This window comes from Felis catus, chromosome D1, assembly GCF_018350175.1.
Source record: "Felis catus isolate Fca126 chromosome D1, F.catus_Fca126_mat1.0, whole genome shotgun sequence".
In the NCBI taxonomy this organism is placed as follows: Eukaryota; Metazoa; Chordata; class Mammalia; order Carnivora; family Felidae; genus Felis; species Felis catus.
In genome coordinates, this window is record NC_058377.1 from 95687744 (window position 1) to 95698250 (window position 10507).

At 41.6% G+C, this 10507-nt stretch overlaps 1 long non-coding RNA gene across 2 annotated transcripts in view; it reads right to left on the reverse strand.

Annotated features, from left to right (window-relative positions):
• Window positions 1-10456, reverse strand: part of LOC109492102 — a 1189585-nt gene extending 1179129 nt beyond the window's left edge. For both annotated transcript variants that reach the window (XR_006586544.1, XR_006586545.1), the window contains exon 1: window positions 10328-10456. This is a non-coding gene — a long non-coding RNA (uncharacterized LOC109492102). The remainder of the gene's footprint in view (window positions 1-10327) is intronic.
• Between the last annotated feature and the right edge of the window lie 51 nt (window positions 10457-10507).

The window sequence follows — 10507 nt, forward strand, 5'->3', positions numbered from 1 at the left end:
TCGAGCCCCGCGTCAGACTCTGGGCTGATGGCTCAGAGCCTGGAGCCTGTTTCCGATTCTGTGCCTCCCTCTCTCTCTGCCTCTCCCCCGTTCATGCTCTGTCTCTCTCTGTCCCAAAAATAAATAAACGTTGAAAAAAAAAATTAAAAAAAAAAAAAGAATGGAATGGTTCTTATCACTTATTAGTATGCTTTTGTTTATTGTTCATTGTTTGCTTGTGGGTTTTTGTTTGTCTGTTTTTGTGAAAGCCAGTGAGGGGCTGAGTTTCAAGACACAGGCTGACACAGGGAAGGATAGACAGCCCAGTCCATCACTACACACAGACTAGAGGCAGAGAGGGCCACACAGTAAAAATACAAGCCTCCGGGAATCCAAAGAACTCCCAGCACTTCAGCAACAATAGCTAACACGAAGTGCTCACCACATGTCAGGCAAGGATGTAAGCATTTTACACTGAGCTGTTTAAATCCTCATAATATTACCTTTAAGTTCAGAACTATTGTTATCCTCATTTTACAAAGAAACTGAGACACTGAAAAGTTAAAGTCGGCATGCAAATAGCTCCCCCTTCTGGACCACTCTCCAAACGACTGGCCCCTTCTCCTGTAGATCTTAAGACAAATGTTTTGTCTTCATCGGGACTATCCCCAAGCACGATATCTGCCTATGTCATTCTATATCACAGCACCTGTCACAATCTGTGGCAATTTTTATTTGTGTTTTTAATTTATGTACTGTTTTCCTCCCTTCATCTCTTTGCACACAGCAGGCCTGTTTTGATTAATGAATGGAGAACATGGAGGAAATAGAGAAGCACAGAATCTGCTCATTCTCCATGAAGGGAAAGCAAATGGAGGGAAGAGTTTTTCTCATCAGCTTCAGTCGGTTGCTGCAATGGCAAAAGGTGGGGAAGACACAAGACTGCAGAATCTAAGAACTTAGGTTCTGAAGTCAGATGGATCTGAGCTTGAATCTCACTTCTGTCACCAACCAAGGTGAGTAAACTTGGAAATTCATGTAACCTCCTGATTTCTCTGATATGGCACAGAATTAAGCCTACACTTCACAAACCAGGAGGGAAAAAGGGAGATCCCACGTGGAAAGCACTCAGCATAAAGCATACAGAAAATACTTAATATGTGAGGTGTCACTTTTGTCATTGTCACTACCATTATTATGAAAAGCACTTGCTGCGTCATCTCAGCTACTCTCCTTCCCTCTCTCACATGCTCTCCATCCTCTTAGACCCCACAGGGCTAACAATCAATCCAAACTAGGAAGGTGGGATCAGCCCTAGGCTCCACTACGCCTTTATCACTGTTAATTCACAAACTGTTAAATGTCCTAATGATCAAGAATAAAATGCCATATGATCCAATAATTCCACTACTGGGTATTTACCCAGAGAAAATGAAACACTAATTCGAAAAGATATATGCAGGGTACCTGGGTGGCTTAGTTAGTTAAGTGTCTGACTCTTGATTTCAGCTCAGGTCATAATCTCGTGGTTCATGAGATTAAGCCCCACCCACATCATGCTCTGGGCTGACAGCATGGAGCCTGCTTGGGATTCTCTCTCCCTTTCTCTCTGCCCCTCCCCGACTGGCACTCTATCTCAAAATAAATAAATAAACTTTAAAAAAAAAGAAAAATAGGGGCACCTGGGTGGCTCAGTCAGTTGAGCTTCTGACTTCAGCTCAGGTTCATGGGTTCGAGCCCCACATTTTATTCAGCACTGACAGCTCAGAGCCTGGACCCTGCTTTGGATTCCATCCCTCTCTCTCTCTCTCTCTCTTACACACACACACATACACACAAATAAACGTTTTTTTTTAAAGAAGAAAACATATATGCACCATTTTGTTTATTGCAGCGTTGTTTACAGTAGCCAAGATATGGAAGCAACCTAAGTATATGTATGTATGTATGAATATATATGTATATATATATATAATTGAATATTACTCAGCCATAATAAAGGATGAGATCTTGCCATTTGTGACAACATGGATGGACCTAGAGGGTATTATGCTTACTGAAATAAGTCAGACTGAGCAAGGCAAATACTACATGATTTCACTAATGTGTGCAATCTAAAAAACAAAACAAATAAACAAAAAGCAGAATCATATCTATAACTTCAGAGAACAACCTGTTGATTCCCAATGGGAAAGGGGGAGGGGATAAGTAAAATGGGCAAAAGGGAGCAGGAGATGTAGGCTTCCAGTTATGGAACAAATCAGTCATGGGAATAAAGGACACAGCATAGGGAATATAGTCAATGATACTGTAATAGCACCATGTGATGACAGAGAGATGACAGCTACACTTGTGATGAGAATACAATGGTATAAAGATGTCGAATCACTATGTCATACTCCTGAAACTAATGGAAGCTTATGTAACTAATATCAACTATATTCAAATGAAAAAAATTTTTAACTTAAAAAAAAAAGAGTGGACTCTATTTATGAAACATTTCGTACTGTATAAAGTGCATACAAAGTCTTTTGAAGAAGGTGCCATACTTCAGACAAAATGAACTTTCTTTAGCATAGGGAAAAATTCTCAATTGTTTTCACAAACTCCACACTTAAGAAATCTAGAGCAAATTTCCAGAGCTTTTAGCACTTTGCAACACAAAGGGTTCAAATGGAAGGCTTTTTCAAAAGTATAAAATAGGTAGAGCCAGCTGTTAACAACTTAAGCATAGGCTGGAATTCCTTAAAATAAAACAAGTTGTTCATCCTCACAGTACTTTTTTGTCTTTTCAGTCTTCACAACACATTAATGTAGGAATTCCTCTTACCTGAAGATAGAAAAAGAAGGCTGAGGCAGTACAATTCACTGAGTGATTGGCCAAGAAGATTTAATAATAAAAACTGCTGCCATTAACCTCTCTTGGTCTTACTTAACTTAAGCCTCAACACCTTCATTTAGGAGTGAAATGCCCGGGGGCACGTTACAGAGAAACACTCAAAATATGGTACCAGTTATTATTAGCATTATTATTATTAGGCTGTCTTTATGTGACAGGTTCTGGGCAATATGCTTTCATTTTAACCTCACAGCAACCCTCTGATGTGGAATAATTATTATTCCCATTTCAAGATGAGAACACTGAGTTTTGTAACAGTTTAGTAACTTGCTGAAACTCACAGGGGTAGAAATGTTATTGGTCCCCTCTGTCCAGTTTCCTATCCAGGGCAGTTAACCCCTTTTGGTGTCTCCTTCTCAATTGCCCTTCTATAGCAGGGTTCATATTGGGCAACATCTGGGCCTACAATGGATGGCAGACAGTGGAAGGAAGTGAGTTGACCCTCAACAGATTGCCCATCCAGAACTTTTTTCCAGGTAAACAACCCAACGTTTTCCTCTGGCTGTTATCTCCCTCTTGGTTAGTGCTTAGGAACCCAGTCTGAGTTCCTGGGCTTTGTGACACAATGGGTCCTCAACTAATGTTTGCATAATCAACTGGGTAAGTCCTGTGATGGTTAATTTCACTTGTCAACTTGACTGAGTCAAGAGGTGCCCAGATATTTATTTAGTCAAACTTTATTCTGGGTGTATCTGCAAGGGTGTTTTTGAATGAGATTAACATTGTAATCAACAGAATAAGGTAGATTGCCCTCCACAATATGGATGGGCCTCATCTAATCAGTTAAAGGCCTGAACAGAAGTAAAAAAAAAAAAAAATCCTACCTCAAGTAAGAAAAAATTTCTCCAGCAGACTGCTTCAGGACTGGAGCTGCACTGTTAGCTCCCCTGAGCCTCCGTCTGCCAGGCAACACTGCAGAGTTGGGCTTGCCAGCCTCTGTAACCGCATGAGCCAATTCCTTATAACACATCTCTTTCTATGTGTACATATTCTATTGTTCCTGTTTCTCTGGAGAATTCTGACTAATACAAGCTCACCACAGTTTTAGGAAAAGGAAGTCACCTTTGCTTGTCATCCTCTCAACATGAGGACAAAGAGGAAAAGAACCACTGACCCATGACTTACAGGAAGAAAAAACACCTTTCTTGACTATCACCTTAAGAATCCCCTACATATTGGGGGTGCCTGGGTGGCTCAGTTGGTTAAGCATCTGACTTCAGCTCAGGTCATGATCCCCCAGTTCATGGGTTCAAGTCCTTTGTCCGGTTCTGTGCTGACAGCTCAGAGCCTGGAGCCTGCTTCGGATTGTATCTCCCTCTGTCTCTCTGCCCCTCCCATGCTCATGCTCTGTCTCTCTCTGTCTCTTTCTGTCTCTCTCTCTCCCAAAAACAAATAAACATTAACAAAAAAATGTTTTAAAGAATCTCTTATGTATTGGGGCACCTGGGTGGCTCAGTCAGTTGAGCATCCAACTCTTTTTTTTTTAAGTTTATTTACTTATTTTGATAGCTAATGGGGGAGGGGCAGAGAAAGAGGAAGAGAGAGGATCCCAAACAGGCTCCACACTGTCAGCACAGGGCTTGAACTCAAAAGCCATGAGATCATGACATGAGTCAAAACCAAGAGTCGAATGCTTAACTTACTGAGTCACCCAGGTGCCCTGAACATCTGACTCTTGATTTCAGCTCAGGTCATAATCTCATGGTCATGGGATCAAGCTCCATGTCGTGCTCCATGCTGACTATGAAGCCTGCTTGAGATTCTCTCTCTCCCTCTGCCCCCTCCCCCATGTGTGTTCTCTCTCTCTCTTTTTCTCTCTCTCTCTCAAATAAAAATAAATAAATACAAGCATCTCTTACTCATCGAGCAAGCAGCCCAGCCAGAACCAGGGCTGTCTGACTCCCAGGCATCTGTTCTTAACCCCTTATAGTGGGTCGAATGGTGGTTCCCAAAATGGTATGCCCACTTCCTAATCCCCAGAACCTGTGCATGTGACTTTATTTGGAAAAGAGGGTCTTCGTAGATGTAATGAAGTTAAGGATCTCAAGATGAGATAACCCTGGATTATCTGGGTGGGCCCTAAATCCCATAACAAGTGCCTTATAAGGGACACACAGGAGAGATTTGATAAACAACAGAAAGCCTTGTCTATTATTTTAAGCCACCAAGTTTATGGTCATTGATTATTACAGTCACAGGAAACTAATACACACTTGTTTCTAATATTGGGAATATAATCACAGGGAACAAATTGACCTCCAGAGAGCAACTTGCAGTGACCAAGGATCATCCACTCTTGAAACATAAATGAAGAGATCTTAAAATCGTACAAGGGAAGGGGGCTAACATTGACTGGGTACATCCTGTTGGCCTGGCACTGTGCTAGGCACTGACCTCTATCGTTGCATTTAATCTTGACAACAACCTTATAAAGTAGATTTTACTAATAAGTATGCAAATCTTCCCTGACAGGGCCCAAACTGGATTAGGAGGATGTGCTTTGATAAAGAACTGTAAGACTCCAGACATACCTTAACACATCCAAGAAATAAACACATTTAACCAAAAGGCAGTTAGGTGTCATAGTTAGGGGTACAGCTATCAGAGCCAGAATGTCTGCATATAAACCTCAAAACTCCTACTCACCATCTATGTGACCCTGCTCAAGTATTTAACCTCTCTGTGCATTGGTTTCTGTGCCTCTTAAATGGGGATAATGCTGGAAGCTGCAAGTTGCTGTAAGTTAAGGCATGTAAAGCATTTAGAATGAAGTCTGGCAGATAGCAGCCACTCCATAAGGTTTCACTATTACTGTAGCACACACGCTATTAAGCACGCAGTAAACACTCAATGGATATTTGCTATTATTATCATCATGAGTTCAATTAAGACCTCGCTAGACCCTAATCTTTCTCTGATATTTCGAGGGAACCATGATCCTTTTTTCTGCGAGAATTAAAAAGACCTCCTTGGAGATGGAAATTGGATTAAAATAAAAGCTCTCAGAATGTAGGCTCTCAGACAGATCCAAAGTACAAGGCATATAAAGTAATAGCAGGGGAGGGGGGCGGTTCTTTAAGCCTTTCAACATATATTTAATAGAGAATTACACCCAACCGCAAAATTACAGAATAAAGAGATTCAAACATAGTCTCAGCACTGGCAATGTCACATCTCACTAGAGCAAATGCGCTGATTGTTAGGTAGGTAGGTGAGGGAAGGGGTAGGTAAGCAGAAAGAGCGAACGGTTTTCCTAAAAATAAAATAAAATAATGAAAATAAAAACAAAGTAAAAAACTTCTACTGCCAAGAAATATGTAGGCGCACTTGCCATACTATAATAAACTGGTCAGAAAAGTTTGAATTCATTTGTTTATTCCTTAGCCCATTCCTTCAGTTATTTAACATTTACTGCCCAATAATAAATAGTTCCAAGTTTTATTGTCTCATGCTAGTGTATGCAAACAACTGCAATACAGGCTGGAAAGAATTGAGTGTTGTAGAGGAACAATAAAAGGAAAGAGATGTTCACCGCAAATTTGCAGGCGAAGTGTTAAATCAGACAACTGTCCACATCTCTTTGCATCCCTCTAAGGCTAATTTCAGACTGTGTCATCAGTCACATGCCACAGTGTCAGCCTATGAAAACCTTCCCTTGGCTGGTTGTGCTGTACATTGATGTTATTGCTTTGTTGTAAACCAAATGCATTTTATTTATGTGTTTTGTTTATCATTTCTCTCCCTCTACCAGAATGTAAGCTTCCTGCCTGCTTGACTTGGTTGCATTCTAAAACAGTACTGGCTCATAAGAGGCATTTGATAAATACTTGCAGAACAGTAAGCCGAAAAAACACAACCTCTATTCAAGCGCTCAGCTTGATAGAATGGAATCCAGATGGCCTTTAAACATTCTCATTGATAGAGGATGCCATTGCAAGTCCCCCAAAAGGAGATCAGCACCCTCCTCACCTCTCCCTTCTCTGGGAAAAATCCCAACCTCCTCCATCTGTACATATGGGCCCCTGGAAACTGTGTTTCCTTTGTATGACGTTGCATTCTTGGTCTTAACCGATTGGACCAAAGCAGATATGTCACCTAAGCTGAGCCAATTCAATTCTCTTTTCTGGGACTTATTTTGCCTTTGTAAGAAGAGAGGGAGTTCAACAAAATGACCTCTGAACCCACTTACAGATCCCATGGCAAAGAGAGAGAGTATATGTAAAATTACAAAACTCATTTTAGAAAAGCTGGACATGATAGAAAAGCATAAAGAAAGAAATAAAAATCACCCATTTATGAGAGTTTATAGTAATGAAAACTGGGAAACAGCCTAGATTCCCCCAAAGAAATAGATAAATAAACTATTGTACATCAATACTAGGTGCTACTCTCATGGAAAGATCTACAGAACATATGTTAAATAACTAAAACAAGGCACAGAACAAAATTTGGAATGTATTACTATTTATATATATATATATTTATAACTATGTATTATACACAAAGGTATATAAGAATATAAACCATACTGGTAGCCATAATTTTCTCTGGAGAAGAGAGATGTGAAGAGGAACTTCCGGTTTTCATGTGAAATATTTTTGTAGTATTTGAATGTAGTATGACAGTACCCTATTCTTATATTACCTTGTTTAAAGGACAAAACTTAAAATTATGAAAAGATACTCAGTAAGCAGAGTCAGCTGAGACTGGAGACAAGGAAATCTTTTAGGAAGCTGTGCTTCTAAACTTGAATGTGAGGTGATGGGGCCTGAACTTGGGCAGAAGGAATGGTGAGAGGGGTGCCTGGGTGGCTCAGCGGGTTGAGTGTCTGACTCTCGGTTCTGGCTCAGGTCACGATCTCACAGTGCGTGAGTTCAAGCCCCATGTCTGGCTCTGCACTGACAGCGTGGAGGCTCCTTGGGATTCTCAGTCTCCCTCTCTCTCTGCGCCTCTCTCATGAGCTCTCTCTCTCTCAAAATAAATAAACTAACATTAAAAAAAAAAGAAATGGTGAGAAAGAGATAAATCTGTGACAGATTTCAGGTGTAGAGTTGAGACTTCTGATTGGTTGAATATAGTGGGCTGGGGGAGGGAGAGTGGGGATGAGTGGCAATGAGTGGCAATATACTTTTTTTTTTTTAACTTTTATTTTTGAGACAGAGAGACAGAGCATGAATGGGGGAGGGGCAGAGAGAGAGGGAGACACAGAATCTGAAACAGGCTCCAGGCTCTGAGCTGTCAGCACAGGGCCCGAAGCGGGGCTCGAATTCACGGACCGCGAGATCATGACCTGAGCCGAAGTCAGATGGATACTTAACCAACTGAGCCACCCAGGCACCCCATGCAATATACTTTCATGTAAAGAGCATGGGCTTTGGAATTCGGCCACCAAGGCCCAAAGCTCAACTCAGCCCTTTACCAACTTCAGGGACATTGGGCGACTTAGTTCACATCTCAGTGTCTCAGTTTGCCCCTTTGTAAACGGAGATGATGATACTATTTCCTAGCTCATAGGGCTTTTGTCAATCAGTTCATGTAAAGTGCTTAGAACCTTGTCATTGCTCGGTATATGTTGGCTATTATTAGAATGACTCCTGTTAGTATCATCACCACCATTATCATCAACATTTTCTTCATTAGGGCCAATCCCAGGCCTTAGCTCAGGGGACTAGCTGGAAATAGGGGAAAATACAAAATGATTTAAAGCATTCTCCAAGAGTGAGAGTCAGAGAGGAATAAGGAAACCAAGAAGAGCTCATAAGCCTGATTACTGTGTCTTGCAAATAGGCTGCACTGGGAAGGGAAAGACATCGTGCCGAATAAAACTGCCAGGAAAGTTAGATAAGATTAGGTTTGAAGAAACTTATATGATTAGCTATATTTTAAAGCAGAGGACCACTGATTGAATCTCTTTTTCTTTTCTTTTCCTTTTTTTTTTTTTTTTTTGCTTTATGTTTAAAATCTTAGATATGCAAAAAACTAGAGACTTAGAAATACACATCATGTATATATTAGCATATTCTAATTGTAATGAATTAAAGCATGAAGCCAAAGCAAAACATGAACATGCATAGCCTCACTTCCTGCCCCTGACCCCTTTCTCTACTTTTACACATATACCCAACACTACAGCGAATACTTAACTTGAAGGACGTCATCAAAATACACTTTTATTATTGTCTTCCATTATCTCTTCAAAATTTATTTTTGAGGTGGAGTAATCTCTGGCCCTAGAAAGAAATTCTGGCAGACCCATGACTTTTCTGCTCACTCTTAGTTAAGAGATACTCCTCAGTTCAGAAATTAAAATGTCCATTCCAACACGTGAACCCAAACTCCAAGTCTAATTTGCAATCACATCTTCTCTGTCCCACATGGGGCCTCCTTCCTATCTTGCCCTTCTGCTTCTCATCCCTGACTAAAGGGAAGGTGGTTTCTGAGCCCTCCTGGGCAAAGGGGGAGTGAGAAGAGGGGAGAAATTAGTACATGAGAAACATCTTGAATTGTGCAGTACTCCAGACATTCTCTGGCCTGGTAGAGACCAGGTCTTCCACATGGGCCACTTTGTGGGACGCCCATGAGGTGCTAAGCTGTTCTCAATCGCCACCTACTTTCTGCCGCCCCTGACTCTTGTCATGGGGCTTTCTCACCCTCAGGCAGAAGACCCCTGGAGCAGGACTTTGAATGGATCTATTATCTCTCTCTGTTATGGCCCACAGTTGGTACAAGGAAATCACTCCAACCTCCTTCCTCCATCCAGCAAAATCTGGGAATGTGTGTAGGTCCCAACATGGACACCTCCACTCTGCTGCCACAGGAAACTCAAACGTTTTCAGGCATGCTCAGGCACCGCTCTTTTGCATCTCCCAACTACAGGCACCACATCTCAGGCTCCTGAGAATAGACCCAGGCTTCAGGGAAGGAGGTAACAACTTCCCTAAGCTACTCACATTGCTAAGTACACGTCTCTCAGAAACAAAACAAAACCTCACCAATTCCTCTCCTTTACTCCATAATCCTTTTTTTTTTTTTTTCTTAATGTCTATTCACTTTTCAGAAAGAGAGCGTGAGCAGGGGAGGGGCAGAGAGAAAGAGGGGGACTGAGGATCAAAAGCAGGCTCTGCACTGACGGAGCCAGATGTGGGGCTCGCACTCATGAACCATGAGATCACCACCTGAGCTGAAGTCAGATGCTCAACTGACTGAGCCACTCAGGCACAGGCGCCCCTCCTTTTAAATATGCTTTATCTGAGTCGGAGTAAAAGAGCCAGGGAATGTTTTGTAACCGTTGGCTGTGTATATTCTGCACAAATTGATCTGGCTTTGAAATTTACTGTCTATTATAGTTTAATGTTTCAACCCTGAAGCTCTCCCATCCGTCATTCTACTTTTCTCCCTTTAAGATCAATTTTCTGGATGATGGGAGATCTTTTAAGAACAGAAACGCACCTTTGTGTTTTCCTCTGTTACCCACCAAGAGCTCCTCGCCAGGCACAATCCTTCAAAGGAGCCTGAGCTAATTTAATCATCATTGCCGCTTTTTGCACCGCCAAGCGTTAGAGGGCGCTAGAATCTCAGACTGTGATTGGCGCTCAATGAAGGCCGCTCCCGGCGCGCAGATCTTTACGT